Source organism: Ciconia boyciana, chromosome 3 (assembly GCF_034638445.1).
Source record: "Ciconia boyciana chromosome 3, ASM3463844v1, whole genome shotgun sequence".
In the NCBI taxonomy this organism is placed as follows: Eukaryota; Metazoa; Chordata; class Aves; order Ciconiiformes; family Ciconiidae; genus Ciconia; species Ciconia boyciana.
Window position 1 is genome coordinate 124,022,556 of NC_132936.1, and position 23,011 is coordinate 124,045,566.

Genomic DNA, 23,011 nt, shown 5'->3' on the forward strand with positions numbered 1-23,011 from the left:
TTATGCAGCTGGGTGCCTATTAGACAGACTGGCTTATTGATTCAGCTGAAAAATAAGCCCTCCTTAAGAAAAGTACTTTCCAGGGAACTCAGTCCAAGGGACAGTCCAAGTTACTGCACAGCCGCACATCAATCAGTGTCACTACAGGTGAAGGAATGAGAACACATAACCAGAGAAGAAAGAATCAGTCTGTGATCAGTGTCTGTTGACCATAAAAATCACACCCTCAAGTTAATGACAGTGCTAAACGGGCTGTTTTGTAGGTAGTTCTCAGCCCATGTAAGGCCTCATCTTCCAAACGAGATTCCGTGTTCTACTGCCAAATTTATTCTAGCATTGACTTAGAAAAGAGTTGGAAGGCTGAAAACGCTTCATGAATTATTGATAGTGCACATTTTGGTACAGATGCATTATTGTTTACAAATATTGTCAATATAAAAGGACAAGATGTATTTCTTAATGCACCAGTTCCTATTGCCTAGTCAGTCAAAAAGCCACATGAAAGGAGCAAGATAGATTAAATTAACGCATAACTCAGGATGTTTTATAAAAACCAGAACACTTAGAGAACAACCCATTTAATCTACTATGTTTTTAGAACCTGAAATAATGTTTTAGAATTTGAACATACCTACATTTATTTTTTATTCATTTGTGTTATTATAGTTAACAGGCCTAGAAAACCGGAGATTCTATGACAGCAGAGTAATAATTAAATATTTGGTCAGATACCTTGAATGCATCAATTCCGCTTCTCTCTAGCTCCCTCCAAAATTCAACAAATCTATCAGTTCTGTCCAATTCATCAATTTTCAGTCATTCCTCTAAAGCTCCCCCTCATTACGTGATTTCCTTCATAAAACCTCACGCTCGCATTACTGTCCCATTCTCAGATATCCCCCATCCTTCTTACTCCCATTTCTACAGTTTTCTCTATAACAAATGCCAGATATATGGTTTCACAAAAAAAAAATTAAATCACCAAATTCCAGGAACTGCAGCTTTAGTACGAACTCTTAACATTGTTAGCCTAATAATAATAAACACCCTCACAAAACTTGGCAATACTTCCCAAGATTTACCGTCTCTGGTCACACTAGAATTCATCAAAACTCTATAATTAATCATCTGGATGGATATGAATATCCATCCATGCAAATGTGTATACTGTCAGACACACCCACATCCACAGTGAAAGGAAGCTTCTGTCAGTATTTTCATTACTTCTATAAACAATTGTTCATTTAAAGTGTTTCATTTTTTGGGTTTGTAAATGTAAGATATTGTAGTAATGTAGCAGCAAGCAAATTTATACTGTAAGTCAGAGCCTTCAGTTTTTCTCATCATAAATAAGCCCTATTGCTTATGTAATGGGAAGCCTAAAAATATCACATCCTAAAAGATTGGTGAAATATTTAAATTAACTAAACATTATCTGTACAGTGAATAAAGTTACCTCTCAGTTCTAAACAGGTTCACATTTGTCACAGACAAATTTCATTTTTTCTGCAAATAATTTATTCTGATGCCCATAAACTCTAAGTGCTACTAAATAAATGCAGGGAGTATCCCTGCATGGCAGCTTAAATGAATTTGAGAGCTCCTCCATGATCTAAATAGCAGTTTCCTTGTCAGTCTTGCTAAAAAGAGTAGGACTAAAGAGTGGTACTCAAATTACAAACATATTATGTACTTCCTCCTCATGATCCTGGAGACCAGGGGAAGAAAACAATGAATTACTGAGCTGAAATTGAGAACAAGTTCTAACAGCCTTGCGCGCTTCAGCTAAACGTCTGCTAAAGAGTGAGAAAGTCACTGGTATAAAGCACTTGAATCCATCTGCTCTTTTCTCTCAGCAGGGGTTATTTTAAGTGTCATAGAGAACAAACTTGGATGTGGGAAAACATCGTATTCTAAATAATAAGCGCTTCTAAAAACTGTCTGAGGTGTCTTTCTGTGCCTAAATAGATCTCAAAATGTGACCACTGAATGCCACTTTTAACTGTCTTTGACAAAATAAAATGGGAGAAAAAAAGAGTCTTTTTAAAAAAAGTGATATGAAATCCACAGTTACACACAATAGGTATTTAAAGGTTTAAGCTCAGAAAAAGACCACAAGCATGTCCTGCTATGCTCTTTGCCCAGGAGGAGCCATTGTAAGATCCCATACTGACCACATACAACTTTAAAATAGTCCCTCAATTCTAAATTACAGCATTGGTGGTTCACATGGGGGTCAGCCTGGCCACGTGGGAGATCTGGCATGGGACAGGGACCACGGCAGCCCTCTAAACTGCTCTGCAGGCTTCTTGGGTGCCAGGGCACCCGCATGGGAGTCTGAACTGCGACCCAGGCAAGAGAACTGGTGCCTTTTCATTAATTAGAGCAGTGCTCGTCCAGCCTCCAGTCCTGCAAGGCCACTGGCTTCATGGAGAAACACAGATGCTCAGCACCTGAGCAAGGAACTCAATACCTTGTAACATAAGGCCCCAACCTCCAAGTGGTCATTCAAACAAATATCCTTACTTACTTGTGCAGTCTCTGCAACACCAGTGGACCTTCTTGTGTGAATATGTTCCTTTAACTGGTGTTTAACTAAGAGATATTAAGAATGACAAGTATTAAAAAATTTAAATCCAGTTCTGGTCACAGTAAGAAGTGCTGACGTTGCAAACAATACACTGTCTCCGAGTATATTCAAGAACAATGCCCTGTATATAATGATCACAAATATGCAACACTGGGTGTGACTGCTCATACTTCTTTTGTTTTGATTTGTCCTTGACTGTCTGGGGAAAAAAAAACCAAAACACTCCAGTATTCTGTGCCGTTAGTCATCTCAGAAGTGACGTATCTGTTACCACAAGGAAACTCAAGCCACGCAAAAACTACTACTAGTAAAAAGACCTGGAGTGAACCTACAGTTCATGTTATGAAATATGTTTATAAACTACATGTGCTCCAGTTCTCAATGTGAAAGTAAATTTCTCATTAGGTTTTCAGGCCAACTTTCAAAATCATAGAAAAGGTAAACCACTAAGCAGTTAATACAGTCATATATATGTATAATGGACACCTCGTGCCGCCAGTATTCTTTTCCCTCCATTGAACTTTATTCTCTCATATCCTTTTGCCTGCTGTTTGAAAAGAACTAAAATAGAAGGATTTAGAGTTGGCGTGCACGCAAATTCACTCATTCTTTCACCATAGACTTGTGTATAAATGAAGAGCTAGCAACAGACTGCATCATTTTGACAAAAATAATGGCACTTTTCCTATGCTTATAATAATCCAATTGCAGGAGAAGGCTCAAAAACAATAACTCAAACCTACAAAAAGCAGACATTTTCAATGTGGCCTCTAATGTAGGTGGATGTTCTGCAATTATGTCCGTACTATGAGTGCACTCCTTTCCTTGTGCCATCATCACCACTCCTGTGGTTATCAGTAGTCTTCATCGCAACACCTCATTTTCAAGTCCAAAAAAGTCTACACTTGTTCCCCTCACAGAATGCCAAACAGATGACAGGGTAACAGTTAGCAGAATTGCCCTTATTACCAACAGAGGGATTTGTGAACGGACTGAGTTAAGATTTGTATGAATACTGTGTTAGTTGGTGACATCTGAAAATACTTTTTTCTTATCCTGGCTGAGATGCAACCAATTGTGTCACAACTATGCTGCAGTCTGAGTCAAGCAAAAGAGCAAAATAAATGAATTGCAGGATAACATGAACAAGCAGCAACATTTAAGCTGGGTGGCATAAGCACTATAGCACTATCACAGATCACAATAGCTATTACTCATCTATATTCTCGATGCTCTGCAAGGCCCTAACCTTATAACAGATAATTTACCAAAGCAGGAAGATCCAAGCAGCTGATCATACTAAGCACATCCATTCCACCAGAAATACCTGGAATCACACAATTGCCTCAAAACCCACTTCCACCTACTAGGTCACAACATTACTTTGATGTTTAAGTATCAGACAACCCCCTAACCTACTTTGAAAGTACCTAATGGAGCACATGTTCTAGTTTTACAGGGAGTAGAGAAGAAAGGAAATCAAAGGTCTGCTTTACCCAAGAAAATGGATGTGGTCAAAGGTTGCACACGGCAAGAGGTAAAAATAAGGCCACACATTTTGCATGCTTCAAGAGCATTCATGTAACCATAGCTCCAGCCATGTGTACATCTGCAGCTCATACTGAGCAGCATAATGCTACTCCTCTTCCTTACTGCTGCAGAAAAGGTGCTTCTCTAAATATTTATTTTTGAACCCAGGGGAAGAGCCAGGAGATCCTTAGGACTCTGGATTCCCCTCTAGTTCCCAGTCCTATCCCAACGCTAGCACTAGCAGCTTCTTTCTGAGCAGTGAATGCAACATCGTCACACCCATCACTCAGCAAAAACAAACCTTCTCACAGGATTTGGAGCCCTGAGGCCTAAGGGGAAGATGTTGAAAATTTTACTGTGCTCTGCTTCTTCCTGTGTTAAACAACAGGCCCCAGCCTCCCAGTTTTTTTCCCTGAAGGGTGAATTCAGCAGCACGTAATCATTTTTTAAGGTTTAACGCCAATGATGGCTCTCAGATCCTAGGCTGGATGTAAGCATATTTCAACTTGGTCAGCACTTTCCCCAGCAAATTTGATAGAAGTTTGCCTCATGCTAATGCTAAAAACCAAGAAATCCTTTTTTTCTGTTCTTTCCAGTAATATCCACAACATGCCAGGCAGTTTCCAAACACCCTATTCTTGCCTTGAAAAGTTCACAATGCATGCAATAAAAGGACATGGGATAGGCACACCCATACCACTGGCCTTGACAATAAACATGCACACAAAAAGTCTGCCTGGATCTTGTGGAATTCTTTTCTCCTGCATGGAGTGGTACCACTATCGTATCCCACTCCCCTAAGCAGAGGGATTCTCATCTCTCGTAGACACCGAAATAAGATGGGACAATTCTGTTGTGACTAATTTTCACAAAGATGGTAATTATTCACAAGTTTCAGTCATCATGAGACAGGTCCCTCATCTTCAATAACTCCACTAAAATATTCTTCATTGTGGTCTATTGTCCAGACAAAGAAATTAGAAGAGACAAAATAGGTTAACAACACAATGCAACATAATATGAAGAACTGAGTACTCACACAAGTCATCAACTAGAAATTGTGCTATCCTCCACTTCATCTTTTCAAGGTGAAGTTAATGTAGTTTTGATCCCTCCCTACTCCAAATACTATTTATGTTTGTGTTGCAGAGGGACCTAAATTAAAACGTCTGTCACTTATCTAAAGTAAAAAACCAAATCCTTTCTTTAAACCAGCTTAAATGTATTATTTGAAATTTGTAAAGTAAACCGATCTTTCCTAGAAAAAATAAATGTCATAATTCAGACACCAACCCTTCCTCTCCAATAGCACAGGTAAGTTTATGCAGTCAATTGAGACTGATCTGCAGAGTCTTGTCATAATTCCTTCATCATTCATGACAGTTCATAAAGGAAGAGGATGAGAAACTTCAAGAAACACATTCTTACTGCGCTTTGGAGATGATGTGAAATGTTATATATTTATCCAAGTTAAATAGAACCTCTGAGCCTTTAGAAAGAGGTTTCTTGCTAGTGAAGTATTAACAATGCTGAAAGAGAGGATCAAATAGCTGTCCAAATAACCATAGCAAGATGCATTCACATTTACTCACTAACACCACAAAAAAATCTGAATCAAAATACCATGAGGCAAGAACCTGTCATAACTCCCTCCATAACTATATATGCAGGTAATAAAATATAAAACAATGCCTCAGTCTAATCAGATTATTATATGAAAAGGGAAAAGTTTTAAAAGGCAAATTACACTGTTTAATTTAATCTGTATTCCCCTTTCAGAATTATATTAAGATTTGATTCCAGGAGCAAAGGTGAGATCCATGACAATCCCAGAAGCTCAAGTTTTCCAAAAGCTGAGCACCAACAGTTTCATGGTAAAATGCTGATGGTTTCATCTGTTTGGATGAAAGAGGTGGATCACAATGACTTCATTAGAAACTGTCAGGCAATTTTAGGCCAAGAATAACAATTTGTTTCAAGGAATTTCTTTTCTTTATTTAAGAGGAAAAATGCATCAAATGACAATAGCAGGGTAGAGTTAGGACTTCACTGCCTGCTAGCTGATAGATCACAGCTGTAACTAGAGGGAAAGTCACCTTGAAGTGTAATGCAATTCCCATTCAAGGTCCAGAAGAAATCCATTTACAGCTAAGAACTATATAAATATCACATGCAAGAGAATGCCAGGACAGTAATGTGAGGAGGTGAGAACGGAAAATGGACTATTAAGAGAAGGGAAATGAGGAAATACAGCTTAGGGATTCTTTGGTTAGAAGAAAAAGAAGTCACAAATGAAGCCTGATGTGGGGCACTGTGTTTTGAGATGTTCCTCAGAGCCAGAGAAAAGACTGCAGCATTGCCCAAAACCAAAAAAACCATATTTTCTTACTTTTGGCTCTTCATGATTTCAGATGGAAGCTGGATCTAACAGAAGGTCTAGTAAATATAATCTTAAAAAAGGGACTCAGTGGGGAAGATTATAAATGCTGGTATAAATGAGAACAGAAGCTTTTCTTCAATAACTAGACGTTTAGCTGGATGATCCCTGAGGATTCCTCAAATCCCAGATAAATTCTTGCCTGGCCCAAATCGGAGTACCCTTCAAGCCTTATTTGTACCCTTCTGAGAAGTGCTAAAGGGCCACTGCAACTGCTAGAGGTTTCAGGGACCTTCATCAGTGCTCCGTTTCAAATGAACCTCACTTGGCACTCATGAAATAGAGGAAAACAAGAACAGGGAAAAGGGGAAAAATATAGGATATTCTGAGAACACACTGCATTAGCTCCTACACTACTTCAACACTTACTCTATCCTAATTACTGAAGACTCTTGCCTACTTCCAGAAGTGGATGCAAACCTAGATGTCAGCTGAGAACTGGATGTGTACAGCAATCTCCAAAACTAGACTATGCAAAAAACACCCTCCAAAGTCACGGTAGAGCAGTGTTAGCAAGAACTGTCATATGGAGGGACACCTCTTAACAGAGCTCATCTCATGAGCCACTTCTAAACCTGTGCGTAGGCATTTCTGATTCTACAGTACTCCTGTGCCAACATCTCTGGTTGCTCCAGGGGAAAAGCAATGTGAGGTAGTCAAGCACCTTCACTTAACATGCTAGAGGAAGCCAAAGCAAGGTGACTAGCTGATTTTGTGCAGACTACTAGCAAGTGGTCGGTACAGACTACTTCTCTGACTACCTGCAAGCCACAAAAACACCTTATGTACTCATGTGGTGAATATATAGCACCTTGCTAGGAATTTGTTAGCAAGAGTTGTACTGAACAAAAATTAAGTTTCAAAATTGCTACAAGGAATTATCAAGTTGGAGGAAAATTCCTGCATCCCCTTCCATAAGGTACCAATTTTCAGTCAATTCTGTGGCCGTCCAAGCATTTCTTCCTGCAACCAAGATTTTAACTTGGTTGTAGGAAACATGTAACAAAATTCTGTATGAGATCTTATGAAAAGGGAAGATGGTTTTTATTTAAAAAAAAAATCTCTGCCTATACTGACTTTACTCAGTCATACTCTCACACTTACATACCCACAAGCACCAAGTTTTCTTTATCAAAATATTTTATGGCTCCAGTTCAGTTCCCCATCTTCTTGGCACCTTATCTTTAGCTTAGTTCCTCCTCTTCGTTTCAACGAAATCACACATCTGACATTCTGTAGCCATTAACATACCTTTCCTTTTAACCCTTGTTCTACAGTTTCTTTTGGAGCCACCACAAATACTTCTTTTTCCCCATACTAGTCTTAATATAGCTGTACCTATTTGTAATAAAAAAACCTCTACATGTTAAGTTCCAGAAACAATTATAGTATTAGAGTTACAAGCAATTGTAGCTACAAACAATTAGAAACCGGGATATACAAAAATCAGCAAATAAATTCTTAAAGTAGTATTTGGTTCTGTGATCACAGAACCAAACTGTTCTGTGTTAAAAAAAAAAATCTTATCTACTAAACACATTTGTCCCCTGGAAAAATTCCAGACACGTAACATTGTGCAAAGAAAAAAGCATGAATAGTATCTACTGAGGCTGACCTCAGTTTTTCAAAGTGTTCTAATGACGACCCATTGGACGAAACAAGACATCCTAAATTTCTTATTAGGGGAAAAAAAAGTCAATTTTGTTCAAAGAATGCACTTCTGGACATAAATTATTTTAGCAAAACTGTAGATACAGTGTGTAGCATCTGCATAACAGTGTTTCATTCATTTGCTCAGTCCAGTTCTTTGTTTGGGTGGAAAGAACTAGAAATTCATTCTATGTGAGGAATAAATCCATAACAACGCTTAAATCACCAGCAGAGCCAGGAGACAGCAAGGTATACAACAGCACCAACACTCTATCCCAGTAAGGACACCTGACATGCAGATTAGTCACAACAGGCATGTTTTATTGACTATAGCCTGTCATATGACAGTCCCTCTGCTATTTATATACAATTAGCATCAAGTTTCATCCTGGGCTATTGCCACTTTGGATTTCATTTTACTTGGATCTGGCTACACATGAATGGATCTTCTACAGTTGTATTCCTTGGTGGGAGAGCTGTTTTCTCTTGAAATGGATGGGACAGATTTTCAATAAGAGCATAAAAGTACTGCAATTCATAATTTGTGCCTCTAATCTACTGCTTTCAAAATGCACACATGACTAGTCTCAGGCTCAAAAAACCATTTCAGGCAAGGACACAGACATGAACTCAGATTAAGGCTTTCTTTAGCCTTTCGCCCCCAAAATGACCTGAAGTTAATACCTTACAGTGTTAATTTGCACCTGTGTTATGGCCAGCTCAGGAGAAAGGCAGGCTAGCTCTGCCAGAAGCATGAGTAATCTCAATAGAAAATTACGTGGGTGGGTCAGGCAGCTCTCTCTTAAAATGCATGGACCAGGCCCCCTGACTATTAAATCATTTTCTCAAAGGATGTCACGTTACTCAACGCCTGAAAACACTAGAGAGCTGCAGAATGCCAGCCCTGTGTTGAAAAGAGAGGGGCAGTGAAGCTCCAGAGGTAGCTGTTTGGATTTCTTCAGAATTTGAAAAACAACATTTTATGGGTCTCTAACAAAAAACCCAAAAATTCACATTTTTGTATGATAGTATTTTGGACTATCATACACAGTCCTGTATGATAGTATTTTTGATTCGATTTTAGAGTTTGCTAAAAGGTGGCATACAATACAGTTAAACATCAAACTCCATAGATGTGTGGGTACTACAATTAACAGAATATATACTTAACAGAACAGAATAATTAACAGAACAGAATAATACTACAATTAACAGAAAAGCTTCAACTGGCACTGACAGTTAAAAAGGGAACACAAATCTAAAGGAAATCCAGGCCTTGCTACTTCACATAGTGAAGTGCCATGTAGTGTTAACCAAGTAGTGCCAGCATAGTGCCATGTAGAGTTAACCAAGCTACTTTTAGGTACTGTCTCTTCCATATAGGCTTCGTGTTGGGTTTATCAACGCAGAACATGTCCGACCTTGCTTTTTTTCCTTCACTGCCCTGCAGTCACCACAGTGCTAAGTTTGAGGGCATTTAGAGCATCATGGGAGACACTGTGACACAACAGGCCCAGGGGACAGTATATCATATTGCAATACAATATACTAGTATGTGAGCAGTATAGTGTACTAATATTTTTTATTTCTACAGGAAGCGCAAACATTATGAATCAGCTTTGAATTTCAGGGTCTTTCATGCCGCTGTGATGAAATCCCTAAAGAACTAAGGAGGTATAGGTAAGGAAGAAGATAAACCTGAAATGTGAACACACAGGAAGAAAGCTGCATTGGTCTACAAGCTTCCTGGCTTCAAGTACACATACACTAACTGTTTGTTTGTTTAAAAACACCTGGAGTTAAGATACTCATTTTGGACTCAAATGAAATCACAAAGTTATTAGCTCCTGATACAGTAAAAGGTAAGAAAACAGAAAAGTTTGGGTTTTCTTGGGGTGGGGGTCCAGTTTAAGAGACTGGAAGTCTTCCATCCAAATGCATATAGTTTTTTTTACTTTGAGCCAATCTGTTACCCTGAGCAAGACTTCTTCCCAGACCACTGGCTGACTATGGAGATAAATTCAAAACAATTTTTACAGTCTCCAGCTGAGAACTGATGGTAGATCCCTTCTACACCTCCCAAGTAGGTCATAGAGTACTCTTAATCAGTACCAGTGTTATTCTTTTCATCTGTGGCCACTTATTTGCCAGGAATGGATTTCAAGGGAAATCCATAGACAAAACAGTGTTGTGAAGTGCAATAAGCTATGTTACAACTAGAGATGACCTTCTGCAATCTCAAGGAAAGCTAAACAAACAAACAAACCCCTGCAAGTCATTACCACTCTGCCAGGCTCACACTAAACAACCTCATGTACACAGATAGTATCCAAGTTACTCTGACAGCAGCGTGTGCTAATATTGGCAACTGAAGCTCCATTGAGGCACAGTCATGACAGAGGTCACAGATCATCTCTGGCAGCATGCAGAGTGTCTGTTCAGAGCTGGAAAAGTAATGCTCATTGGCAAACTCCTTATTCTTGCTTTGTCTTGAAGGTATCTAGCGCTGTTTAAGCTTTAAGAAAAAGAAACAGACTTTGCCTTCAAACATTCTCAGAGCTTGCCCAAGGTATTCTAAAGAACAACAAAAGATCATCCTCCTGTTTACCTTTCTTAATGGAGCTACATATTCAGCTCAGCAGCATGTTTCAATATTACCTCTAGGAGTGTCCTATGCTGCAAGTCTGACACATTTCTATAGTCAGTTGATACTACAATAAATTTTGTGGTGATGCTACCAATGGCAGCCAGAACTGAGAACAAGATTTTCAGATTGAACAATAATTGGTATCTAGGGCCCACAAAAGAGAAGGATAGAGGGGAAGGACATTCTTTTTGCATTTAGCCATCTCATTGCTGGACAAAAGTTCACCTTCCATGTGATGTATCTGGCTGGTCTGTTAGAGAATGGGATTCCCCACACAGCAAGGAAACTTCTAGAGAGGTTAAATGGCATCATTTGTGCCTGGCATTTTTTTGCCCTGTGGGTTTCTCAGAAAGCATACTTCCCTGTGTGTACTGAGACTTCACAAAGAAGTGTCAAGTGTCTTTACTTCAGTCTTCATGGAAAAGACTGTGACTCATATTTACCTAAGTACATGGGGACAGAGATTCAGTTCAGAATATTATTTTTATCCCTGTTTCACTGATATGGGAATAGAGCTCATGAAAAGCAGTCAGTGTCCATTCAAATGGTCAGAAACAAGACTAGAAAGTAGGTCTCAGCCCTTTTTCCAGCTGGTCACCTGGTGGTCACCCATGGACCTTACCACTATGGTATTTTATGGAGCAGTTCACAAGGAAGGCCTAAGGTTAAGAATCTCATGGGTAGTGCAGATCATGAATGGCATAGAGGTTTGGAGCTGGATTGATGTCTAGAAGTTCTCTTGCTCCCTTTACCACAAAGCTGGGTAGCCATTTAAATTAGCCCAAATTAGCCTGCCTAAAGCTGTCTTTCTGTGTAAGCAGCAGATTAGAAGCACTGAATAAAAGCACTGAACTAATGTTTGAAATGCTGCAGTTATTGCATAAGGTTGTTATTAGTGAGTCAAGTAATTCATTCCTAGACTCAGTGTTAACACACTGCCTCTCACAAAGCAACGGTGTGCAAAATAGTAGCAAGTGATAAATACTACTTTTCAGTAGTTTGCAAGACATTTGTGGAGTATATTCCCAAAGCATGTCTATATGGTTTAATTTTAATGTCTGCTATCAGCTTGTTCTGACGAGTACTATAAATCACATCTATAGTGATAATCTAGACTGCTGGTATTTTGAATTGTCTCTACTGCATCAGAATATCGGACTTCAGTCATCAGTTAGTGATACACTTTCCACATACTTGTAACCATACTGGTTGCCCTGTCTTTTAAAATCACCCTGAACTGACAACGTGCCCGACTGAAACTTTGATTTGCTCCAACTCTTATCTTTTCTGATAAGAGAGTTTCTACAGAGATGCAGGTATTCAAAAACACCATAAAATATGTCTATATCACTGGGTGTATCTAAGCAGAACAGCCAAACCACTTTCAGCTTCATGATAGAACAGATTACTGGTGGTTTAGGTCTCACAAGGTTCCCCAGATCAGCAAGTTCCTGACCACTTTCCTGTCTTATCACTGCCTTTGTAAATTGCCAGAGATTCATGTCTGGGACAACGGATTGGGGGCTGGGGGTGGTGGTGGTGGTGGTTAAGCTTGTGTATTTGATAAAGAACTGTATGGATCATTCCAAGGTGTGCAAAGAGGAAAAGCCATCTTTATCAGGAATTAATTTAACGTATTTTGCAGGAAGGTCTTTGGTATTGACTGGGGTAAAGGCTGCATTTCATGAACACTTTGAAAGTGTTTCTGAAGAAGCCAAATGATAGAATAGAAAAAAAGGATAGATAAATGTAACCCTTCTTTACTACTGAGTCACCTAAACAAGAAGCCAATGCTCAGCCTATGCTATCAGGTCTTTCTCCATTGGAAACTATCTTCCAGGTTAATTTTCTGCAGGACTTCAACTAAAGGTGAGTCAGGTATAGATGTAGTGGGAGATGCCTGGGGTCTGTGCACCCCACACAGCAGTTATGCCCCTAAGCCATGTGATGTGGCTGTGGATGACTAATTCCAACTAAAGAAAGACAGGCAGGGAAGCAGAGGGTCTTGCAGCTGAGGACCCAGAACAAAGCCCAGAGCTTGCCTCTACCAGACTCCTTCATGATGCTGATTAAAAGTCACTTGGTATGTCTGACCCTTAGTTCCCCATCCCCTCAAAATGGGAACAATAAGGACACTAACTCAGTAATTTAAACTACATCCTTTTTGTGGCAAGAAAAAGAATGTCATAGTATGCCTGTAACAGGGCAACACCTGTTAGAATGAGAGTTCAGACTTAAGGCGCTATTGAAATAAGCACAACAACAGTCACTTCACAATAAGGAGAAACCCATCCTTTCCAAATAGCCAGACCCAAAACATGATGCATGACCCTCAGCTCCAGCTACAATTGTAACATGCATTTCACAAGGTTTTCTTTCTATACTTCCTTTTCATTTTGGAGGTTCACACTAGTTAATGAAACTTCTTTGTATCTGTAGCACATCCATTCAGAATGCATGGGGGAATTATTACCTCATGCTGGACAAACAATTCACTGATTTGTTTACAGAAGAACTGTGCTAAATAGCTGGACTGTTGTCATGACCCTTCACCCAGATCTTTTGATAGTGGTTACTAGAATGTCATGTAAAAATAAATTAAACAGCATCAAACGAGTTCCTACTAAAAGCAGTTAGTGTAAGTAAAAAGATAAATTCTGTATTATGTCTAGCAAATTAAGTTATTTGACAAACAGCTCTTTCTTGTGGATGAATGACAGTTTTAGACTAGTATTTACCACAGATTACCACTCTGTATCCCTATGAAACACAAATAGCTACAAGCAAACATCACTGCATAACTACGTACGTATGCTCTGATACAATACACAGCAAAGACTGAAGACTCTGAAGTCAATTCTTAAGAAGCCCATTCCTATTTCTGTAGATCACTTTTCTCATATTGAGTCATGCTTGCTGTCATTTTTCTGCAGAATTACCATGCTAGTTTTCAGTGAACAAATACTGATAAAACACAAACGTTTGCAGAATCTGACGCTATAAACAGCAGATTTAGATTAGGGTGATTAAAGCCAATTTCCGTTATTAAAAGTATGTGATAAATAACCCCAAAGTCCCCTCCTCTCCTCAAATGAAAACCGTCCTTTGCAACAAGGCTTTCAAGAGCACTCAGTCTTCTCTCCACTCAATCTCTTCAGCAAGTATCACATTTCCAAACGAGTGGGGCAGTTCTTGCAAGAGAAGCGATCTGCAGCCCAGCTAAGGGCTGTAAATTTCCACTGCCCAGCCTGCTCCTCATTGTGTGCCGCCAGGCTGGCCTGACCTTTCCGCAGCGCAGCCCCTGCTTTGTGCCCTGTTTATGTGCATTCCAGCAGCCCTTCGCACTCCCTACGCAAGGTTAAAACCGGGGTGGGGGGACACAAGGAGGAGGAAATTTGATGAGACAAAAAGCAAGTGAAAGAATTCAAACAGGAGATGAAATCCGGAAGTGAGGCGATTTGCTACACGGTTCTTACTGCAAAGAAGAGATTGATCCAGCTTCCGACGAAGTTTGTGTTGCAGTTCCTATAAAGCAAGGAGGCTCTTGGCCAGCTGTTTTGTCATGACCACAGAGCACACTGAGAACATGCATCTTTTCAGTCAAATCTCTTAATTGGCACATGCAGACCTGTAACTGATTTTGCAAATTAGGGCCCTAAATACAGAGCCCTCTACTGAGGGGAATAGAAGTGTTTTAAATCCACATAATCTTTTTTTTTTTTAAATAACCCCCATGCACTTTTTTTTTTTTAAAGACAACTTTAGAAGGAAGGATACACATACTTCTCCCTTTCCTGTCCTTCCTACCACCAAACCTTCTCTTTTGATATGTGAAAAATCCAGCTCCTACTCCCTACCCTGTCAGACCCCCAGGACGGCAGCCAGCATCTGCCCGGCTGGGCTATTAGCCCCGCCATAAACAGAGGGGAAGCCAGAAGGGCAGAGCCATGGGAAGAGCAGGGCTGCACACACTGTTCGTACCATGCAGAGTGCTTTGCTCTCAAGTCCAGATCAAGAGAATCAGATGTCTGCTTTGAACAAATGCTCAGTCCTTTGTCATCCTTTACCTTTCCTTCTCTTACCTTCTAACATAACAAGCCTTCCTCAAAGGGCTGGACCCTGTGCTAAGCACCTTTTCGCTCCCAGATCAAGGTTACAAATTGTAGGAGCAGAGAGAAGCCTGACTCAGAGTTTGCTGGGCTTTAAAAGCCAGCTGCCTGCTCCCTGTTGTCCTGGAACATGGCAAGGGGTGTTGGTGCCACACCAGGCATGTGAAAGACCTGGTTGTATAAGCAGTAACAGAAGCCACGTGAGGTCAAAGGAGGAGCTTGGGATCACTTTTCTGGACTGATGCTAAAAGCACAGCTGTACAGTCAGTACAGAAGGTGGCAAAAAATACAAAATGAAAGTTTCACGTTGGTGGGATGGGGAAGTTTGCCTCCTAACGTGCACAATATCAGGGAAGACATCAAGACAGAGAGGAGGGTTTGATGCAAGATTTGGGGAGGCTGTCCCTAGCTTGTTAGGCCCTAGAGACTCAGCCTTTGCAAAGCTTAGTTTTAATGACAATAGAAATATAAGACACTATATTGCCTTACCATGTCCAGTGTTCTGCCTCCACTGTGTTTTCAGACACAAAACATAATCCTGTGAGATTAACTCCATTTGATGACTTGAGTTAATCAACCAGTGAATATCTTACTTACAGGGAACAGCACGAGACTTCTTGCAATCCAAGGCTCTACCATCCTTTCGCTGGTCAACAGAGTTCCCTTAGGATGAACGACACCTGCCAAAGCCCAGACAGAGTTATGTCCATGGTGGAACCATTGTAGCCAGAACAATTTTCCTAGTTATTAGTGATCCACAATAATTAATGGACTCTTTTTCCACAAATAAATTATTCCCACAGAGTCCAGAACTACTCTCTGCCTTTGATTGCTCTCACCAATGCGAAACATGAGCATGTCCATCTGTTTGATCCCCTTTCTGAAAACGGGTCCAGTACTTGATAGTTGAGCACTACACTGCATCACCATGTGAATTTGGAGCATAGGACATGGCTCCCTTTTCTCTATGCTACTGATCCTCTGAGGCCCTATAGTTTCAGGAGGTCTAGCATTCTCAGTTGATTCTGTTCTAAGGGCATATTTTTCCCACTGACAGTAATTTCTATGATTAATTCTTAGAGTCTACAATTAATTCTTACACCAGTATTATCCCATCGTCTCCTCCCAAAGAGTATTTAACTTGTCTTTCAACCTCATGACTAAATGACAGAAGGTATTAAGATTCATTGCAATCGGCTCTTCATAGCCTTCTGCAGCATCTTAGCTGGTCTTCATCATGCTAGTCTCCTTCATGATGTCCCCCCAACACAAAATAAACTGTGTGCTAACTAATCTAGATCAGGAAGTGGTTGTTGTTGCTTCTTTTCTACGCACCATGAATCCTTCTGCAGGTGTTTTCATGGCAATAGTGGACCTTGGGACCCTGCTGTTGGAATTAATGAGAACCTGCCAGTTCCTCTCACAAAGGCAGCCTGTCTAGAGACAGGTACTGCTTTTATATCCCTTTGCTAAAAAAGGAAGACCCGTCACTGAAACAACAAAATACAAGATGCCATCAGAAAACAAGGACTTGAGGGTAGGGTTAAATGTGAATACAAAAACAATACAAAAGAAATATATTTACTACCACATTGTCTTGAAACAGATGGACTTGCTAGAAACATCCTACCTATGTATTTATTTAGTGTTCAGACAGTGCAACTCAGTAGTGCCCCAGGACTGGAAGGACGTGAGTCCCTACTGCAAAGATGTTAGCAGCAGGCACTGTCAGCAGGCTACATTGTGACTTTATTGCATTGAGACACTTTGTACCTCTGAAATTATACTTGGTGGGGTTGTGCCTTTTTTTTTTGCGGGGGGGTGGGGGGGGTGGGGGGTGGATATGGATTGCAGAACTCAAAGTAAAAATTAGTCAGCAAAGCCTCAAAGATATGCCCACCCAGAAGAAAGGATCAGAGGAAGACACCTAGCAGAAGATAAATTGTCTCTCTTCATTCCTTGAATTCCTAAAGGATGGTCTAACGGATATATTCTGCTTCAATTCCTGGCTTCTCTAATACTACAGAAACCACCATCAATCCACCTGTGTTGGGGGCACATGCAAGACGACTGTGCTTTGCATGGACACAGCTCATAAAGTAAGGGATTAAGGCATTTCACTCAAAAGGCTACTTGGTCCATGTTGTTTTAAAGAACCTTACAAATATATGTACACATAGCATATGTAAGCTGTGTGGGAGTTCTGCCAATTATATCCATGACAGCAAGACTGAAATGCAGAGGAACAGAAAATATATTTGCAATTTAGGAAGAAGAAACAAAATTATTAGTGAAAAAACACTCCCCATCTGAAATGAATTCACCGGAAACTAGGTAAATAATGGTTCCTATTAAAGTAGGGGTCTTTTCTTGCAATGAATAGATGCAAGTATACTGTGTACGTATTTGCAAATCCACAGAATTAGATTGAGCTGCATACCCTTTGAAAGTCAAGCCAGCAACACCCTTTTAGAAATTTGTTAAACACCCCTACTTTTGAATAATTGTGATGCAGTAGTATCTACAAGAAAAGGTTTGTATAAACCTGCAAGTTTTGGATCATCTATAGCTGTTTTCTCCCAATTTTCAGGAGGTTGCAGACAAAGCATGTTTAGTATATTAAAGAAGGTAAAAGTTAGCTTCAAAACTAAGAAGCCGTTTCCAACTTGCCCAGAGTAAAGGAGTGTTCTTTTCTTCCAGCAATACAAAGTAGGTTAGATTTAGATTCCTGCCTGTCTATAATACTTCCCACTGTACTGAATCTAACCTAAATTCACAGCCAAAATTTACGTATTACAAAAAGCATAAAAGTATTAAGAAAAGTCATTAAAGAGGGGATAAGAAGGAAGGCAGGAGTTAGGAGCTTCTTCTGGTTTAGGCAATGAAAAAGTGAGATGTGCCAGAGTCCCACTGGAAATACATTTTCAGCCTTGCTACTGGTTGGAGCTGGGGACATAGAGCTGCAGCAGTCTTCCCTCTCTCAGGCTGTCAGATACAGCTTGATATCTTTTCCTCTAACAGTAATATCAAAAACCTCCTAGCAAATTCCAGCAGACTTTGAAGGGAAAAATATATAAAGAAAAATTAAGAAGAGTTATACACAGGAACAAGAATGTTGGAACCCAACTGACTTCAAACAAGTTACATGGACAATTATATACTTCATTTGTGTGAGTCATTGCTCTGATCATAGTAGCTATAATGTCGCAATAATTACCTATTTTTTTCCCCCATGAAAATTAATGTTAACTGTGCACTTACTGCAGTTCATTTTCCCAGGCATAACAATCAGTCGCAAAGAAGCAAAGATGACTGTTTTGGGCATCTACCTGCAAAGAGAAAAAATTTGAAAAGCTGAATATTCTAATACCTTTCTATAGCATTGCATTTAATCCACCTTTTCATACTTAGATAAAATCCTGCCCTTCTGAAATCATTACTTTTTTTGCTTAAATTGATATTTATGCTTTAAAGTGTGCAATCTAACATCAACTAATTTACTGTATTAATTCTTGTACCTGTGTTTGTAGCAGGTAACATATGTCTATGTATTAATACATACACATGCATTTAGATATTTCCAAATTAACTAGAACTTAAAGGATTTGAATATTCTGCTCCTCCAACTTTTCAAATTGTATACACAGTTAGATCACCAACTATAATATGTATCAAAACCAGCTCAAAAATACAGTATTAACTGTTCATACAGTATTTTTAATCAATAAATCCAAAAGCCCTTTGCAAATGAAGTAAATACCTATCTTACAGACAGGGTAAACTGAAGCAACGTGAAGTGCTTTACCAGAAGCAGATCCAGAGCCTCCACATTTCTAGGCCAGGTATCTATCCTGTAGGCTACACTTCATCTGAAAATGAGTCCTTAATTATGTAAGCAGGTGAAGTATCTGGACCCCTGAACATGATAGTGAAGCATACAATCTTCTTCTAATGTGTAAAGGTGTTTCCCCCCCCCCCCCCCCCAATCCTTTCTTGGATTTACTCCCTTTGTATAGAACGACCATAACTAGAGGGATATTGGAGCATTTGTGGATCCATTGTTTATGCCCGTGGGAGACAAATAAGTAAAAAGCAACAATTAAAGAACCAAAGCTCATTGCAGAATAATAATCAGAATGTACACAAAATGTATTAAACACACAAGTGATAACACTGATGATACTGAAACAATTAAGAATTGAATGTGACATCTGAGATTTATAAAAATCACAGAAAATACAATAGCCTATTATCAGGCTGTAGGATACAAAGACGTTTCAGCTAAAAGGCCTTATTTAACACTGCACTGTGCTATACTGGAGTTCCCCCCATACTGGCAACTTTATTACTCCAGGCTTAACACCAGAAATAAACATCAGAAAAAATCCATAAGGGAGAATGTGGGGGGTTTTTATACTCTATTGTAAGTAAAAGTGATAATGGAATATATTGTAATTATGAATTATTATAGAAAAGTATGACTCCCTCTAACATGTCTAGACAAACCGTGTTCACATTCACAGCAGTCTGCACCATCGACTTTGACGGCTAAATTCTGTAAAAACATGACTGACGTACCTGTAGGAAACATTTCCAGGCTCTATCAAAATTAGGGTAAAGAAGCTGTAGGGCATGGGTGGGAAGGCGGGGCCGGGAAAAGCGTTAATGTACTAGTTTGCACTTCGAATAGCCCATCTTTAACATTAGTTAACACTTAATACAGAGAAAACAATAATAATTTAAAAATGTGCTAGTTATTTATGGTGAGTTTCTTTCTTTTACCACACTGTACACTTCAGTTAAAGTTACAGTTCAGCCTCTGAACTGAAATGCAGATCCTATCCAGACCAGTAGATGGCACAAACCATTTATTTCACTATATTCATCACAATATTTATTGTTATGTCACAGAATCGGAGAATCACCTATTATCTTCAAAATAATGTTATTATACATCTTAATATACTAACTTTATTATACATCTTAGTATACCAACTTAAAAACAGTCAGTCCTAAGACATTATAATCTTTAAATGAATAGTTTGTTCTAAAAACACTTAAAAATAATACATACAGCACTGAATAAAAATTATATTATATACATGTCAAGAGCAAATAATCCTGCAATAAAGTTAGTAAGCAAATACATTCTAGGTTTTAAGCTTTTTGCATATTTGTAACAATTGGTAATAATCTCAAATACCAAGTAAGAACTTGTTCAACACTGCAAAAATGGATCTAACATGAAAAGGCCCTACGGTGATAGGTGTGCAAGAGATAAATATGCTGGTGAAACTTTTAACTTCATCAGGTAAATCTATAATGAAAAAATGACTATAGATTTCCTACTATGACAAATGTCAGGAAACAGTTACAATTAGCAAAATATCTTGTGCCTTAGAAAATAAAGAAAACGTTAGAAGGGTAGAAGTAATACAAATCAGGTTAAACTCACAATGAGGGAAAAAGTAACCATCTATTTTAGAACTAGGTAAAGATTAAAAAGAAACAGCAAGTAATTAAACCTTTAAAAAACCCAAAGAAAATTTGACAAGGGAAAAAAAAAAAATCAAGAGCCCTAAATATTTGCCTAAAGCAAAAAAATCTAATAGCTTATAACCAATTGTACAATAGCATCTATGAAATCCACATCATTTTGGTGCCAAGTCAAATAGACTTATCCAGTGTACATGAGAATCAGTAGGTTTTAAAAGCCAAAAATGCCTAAATATTTGCAACTGAATGAGTTCATCTACAGGCATACTTCTGAGCATACTTCTGTACAAATCATTCATGGTAGACAGTCATGGGTTATCAGGCTCTACAGAGGATCTTTCTAAACAGCCAGAAAAATAGACACTAGAATGTAGATAGATTGTTATTATTTCAAAAAGAACACACACTCCTGAAACATACCAGTTTTTTTGCTGTGCTATTACAAACATGTTGGAAAACCTTAGTTCTTGGAAAGAAAAGAGAGCAAAGGAAGTGAATTACACTGAAATACAGGGCTGGGCAAGTATCTCTCATGTTCTGTAAAGCAGGACGCTTGCTCTTATACAATTTTGATAGAATTCTTGGAATACTACATAAAGAAGAATCAGGCTACCCAACTCCATTTTCTAAGATGCAAAGATAACCTATAGCTACATAATTATAGGATTTAATGATACTCAATTTTATATTTTCAAAGAAATACTATGACATCATCTCACTTTACAGGGCAAGCCACTTAGCTTTATAGTTTTTATTCACTGCAGAAGCACATATTAAAAGCTATGCAATCACACAGTAACTTATGCTCATGTCTGTTGGTCAAGTTACAGTTTAATAACATGAGAAAAATTGTAAATACTGTGAAGATTCATGGTTTAAATATTTTAATAGCAAGCAATTTATCAAATAATTATGAAAAAGAAAGAAGCAGCCACATTGAATGGGCTGGAATATACAAGCAAGAATGTTTTTCTGCACTAAGCCAAGAACTCCTGAACTAAAATGCTAATAGTAAGAGCATCTTGACGTTTCCTCTAAGCCAGTACAACTGCAGGCAAAGCCCCAGGTAGTGCTTGTCCCTCCCACCTCTCATGAGATGTAGTGATCACGCAGATCAGTTCAACAGGTTGATCTGGAAGGAAAACTTTGGTTTTGATAGATTTGTTTTCAGCTGAACCAATCCACTTTGTGCCACATGCTTGCTAGACCCAATGCAAGGAGAGAATAGGGAATATGCAGCCAGCAGTGGAAGAAGTGCTTTTCCACACCAAACCCTAGTTATACCAGGTTAGGTGTAAAGCCCAACTAATGACCCCGATTAAAAACTGGGACAATTTAGTCTGCAACACTTGACAAGAAAATATTTTGATGGAAACATTTAGAATTTTACAGATAAAACCAGAAATAACAGACACTTGCTCACTGCTGCAAAGAAACCATATTAGCATAACTAAATGACTTAATGACATTTAATGCCATGTTTCCAAAGCAATATTATGACGACATCATTTTGCAGGGTAAATACGCTAGCTTTATTGCAGGGATGGACAGCTGGGCTGTTTGCCTTAATTCCTGAACACCACAGACATCCACAGAGCATTTCCAGGTTGAAATGGAGAGCAGTAGCCTGATCAACAATCACAAAAGAAATTTTCTCACTTGTCACTCCCACCCATCAGGCCAAGGCTGTAAATTCACTGATCTCAGCTTACCTGGCAGTACTAATTTGACCCTCATGAGCATGACTACTTCTCTTGCATTAGCCTGAACACGTGATACGGTGTTTATGCCTACTGCAGGAAGACATGCTATGCCTGGTTCAGCATAGCAAAATTTTAATAATACATTTGGTCTGGCAGAGTGAACTTGAATAAAGCACTGCTTAGCATCATGAGACTGCTCTGTTTTGACTCAGTCCTAGGTGCACTAAAACCAGATTTATTGTCCTGTGAAGCCATGGTTCATTCAAATCCCCCTCTCAAAGCAGGCTGCAGGAAAGCACATGTTGCGCAACAGTGCCTTTTCAAAGTCATACACCTTCGAACTGACTGATCATAATAAATCACATCAAGTAATGGTCCTCAGTGAAGATACTCCAGAGGATTTGGTTTACCTACTGGTATAGCTTTGAGAGCCTGCTACCCTTGCTCTTGCTCAGCTGATTTCTGAAAATACACTATGCCCTCTCTTTTTTTCTGCATCCCTCTGGAAGTAGACCTTGATGCTTTGCTGCTATAAAAGCCTAGAGAATCGGTGGTGGTGGCAAATACCAGATATACGCTTTGTACACAAGGCCTTTTACTTGTCACCCTCTCACTGCATGTCATCTTAAAACTCAAACTGGAAGGAGGCACAGACTCACTGAAATGTAACTGCTCCTCCTCTGAAGAGGACCTGCTCCTCCTCTGAAGAGCTGGTTTGCTGAGGAAGGCAATGAAGGCAGCCTTCACAATTTTGATCATACCACAAAGGGCTTGAGGAGGGAATCAGAGATACCAGAAAGTTAACAGGAAGCTGAGGCAAACATCTGTCTGTCTCCAGGACATGTGAAT

General features: G+C 39.2%; 1 long non-coding RNA gene across 1 annotated transcript in view; it reads right to left on the reverse strand.

Moving 5' to 3' along the window:
* LOC140649786 (uncharacterized) overlaps positions 1 to 15,643 on the reverse strand; it is a 31,970-nt gene extending 16,327 nt beyond the window's left edge. The window contains exon 1 of the long non-coding RNA XR_012041757.1: positions 15,561 to 15,643. This is a non-coding gene — a long non-coding RNA (uncharacterized lncRNA). The remainder of the gene's footprint in view (positions 1 to 15,560) is intronic.
* Positions 15,644 to 23,011: the final 7,368 nt, after the last annotated feature.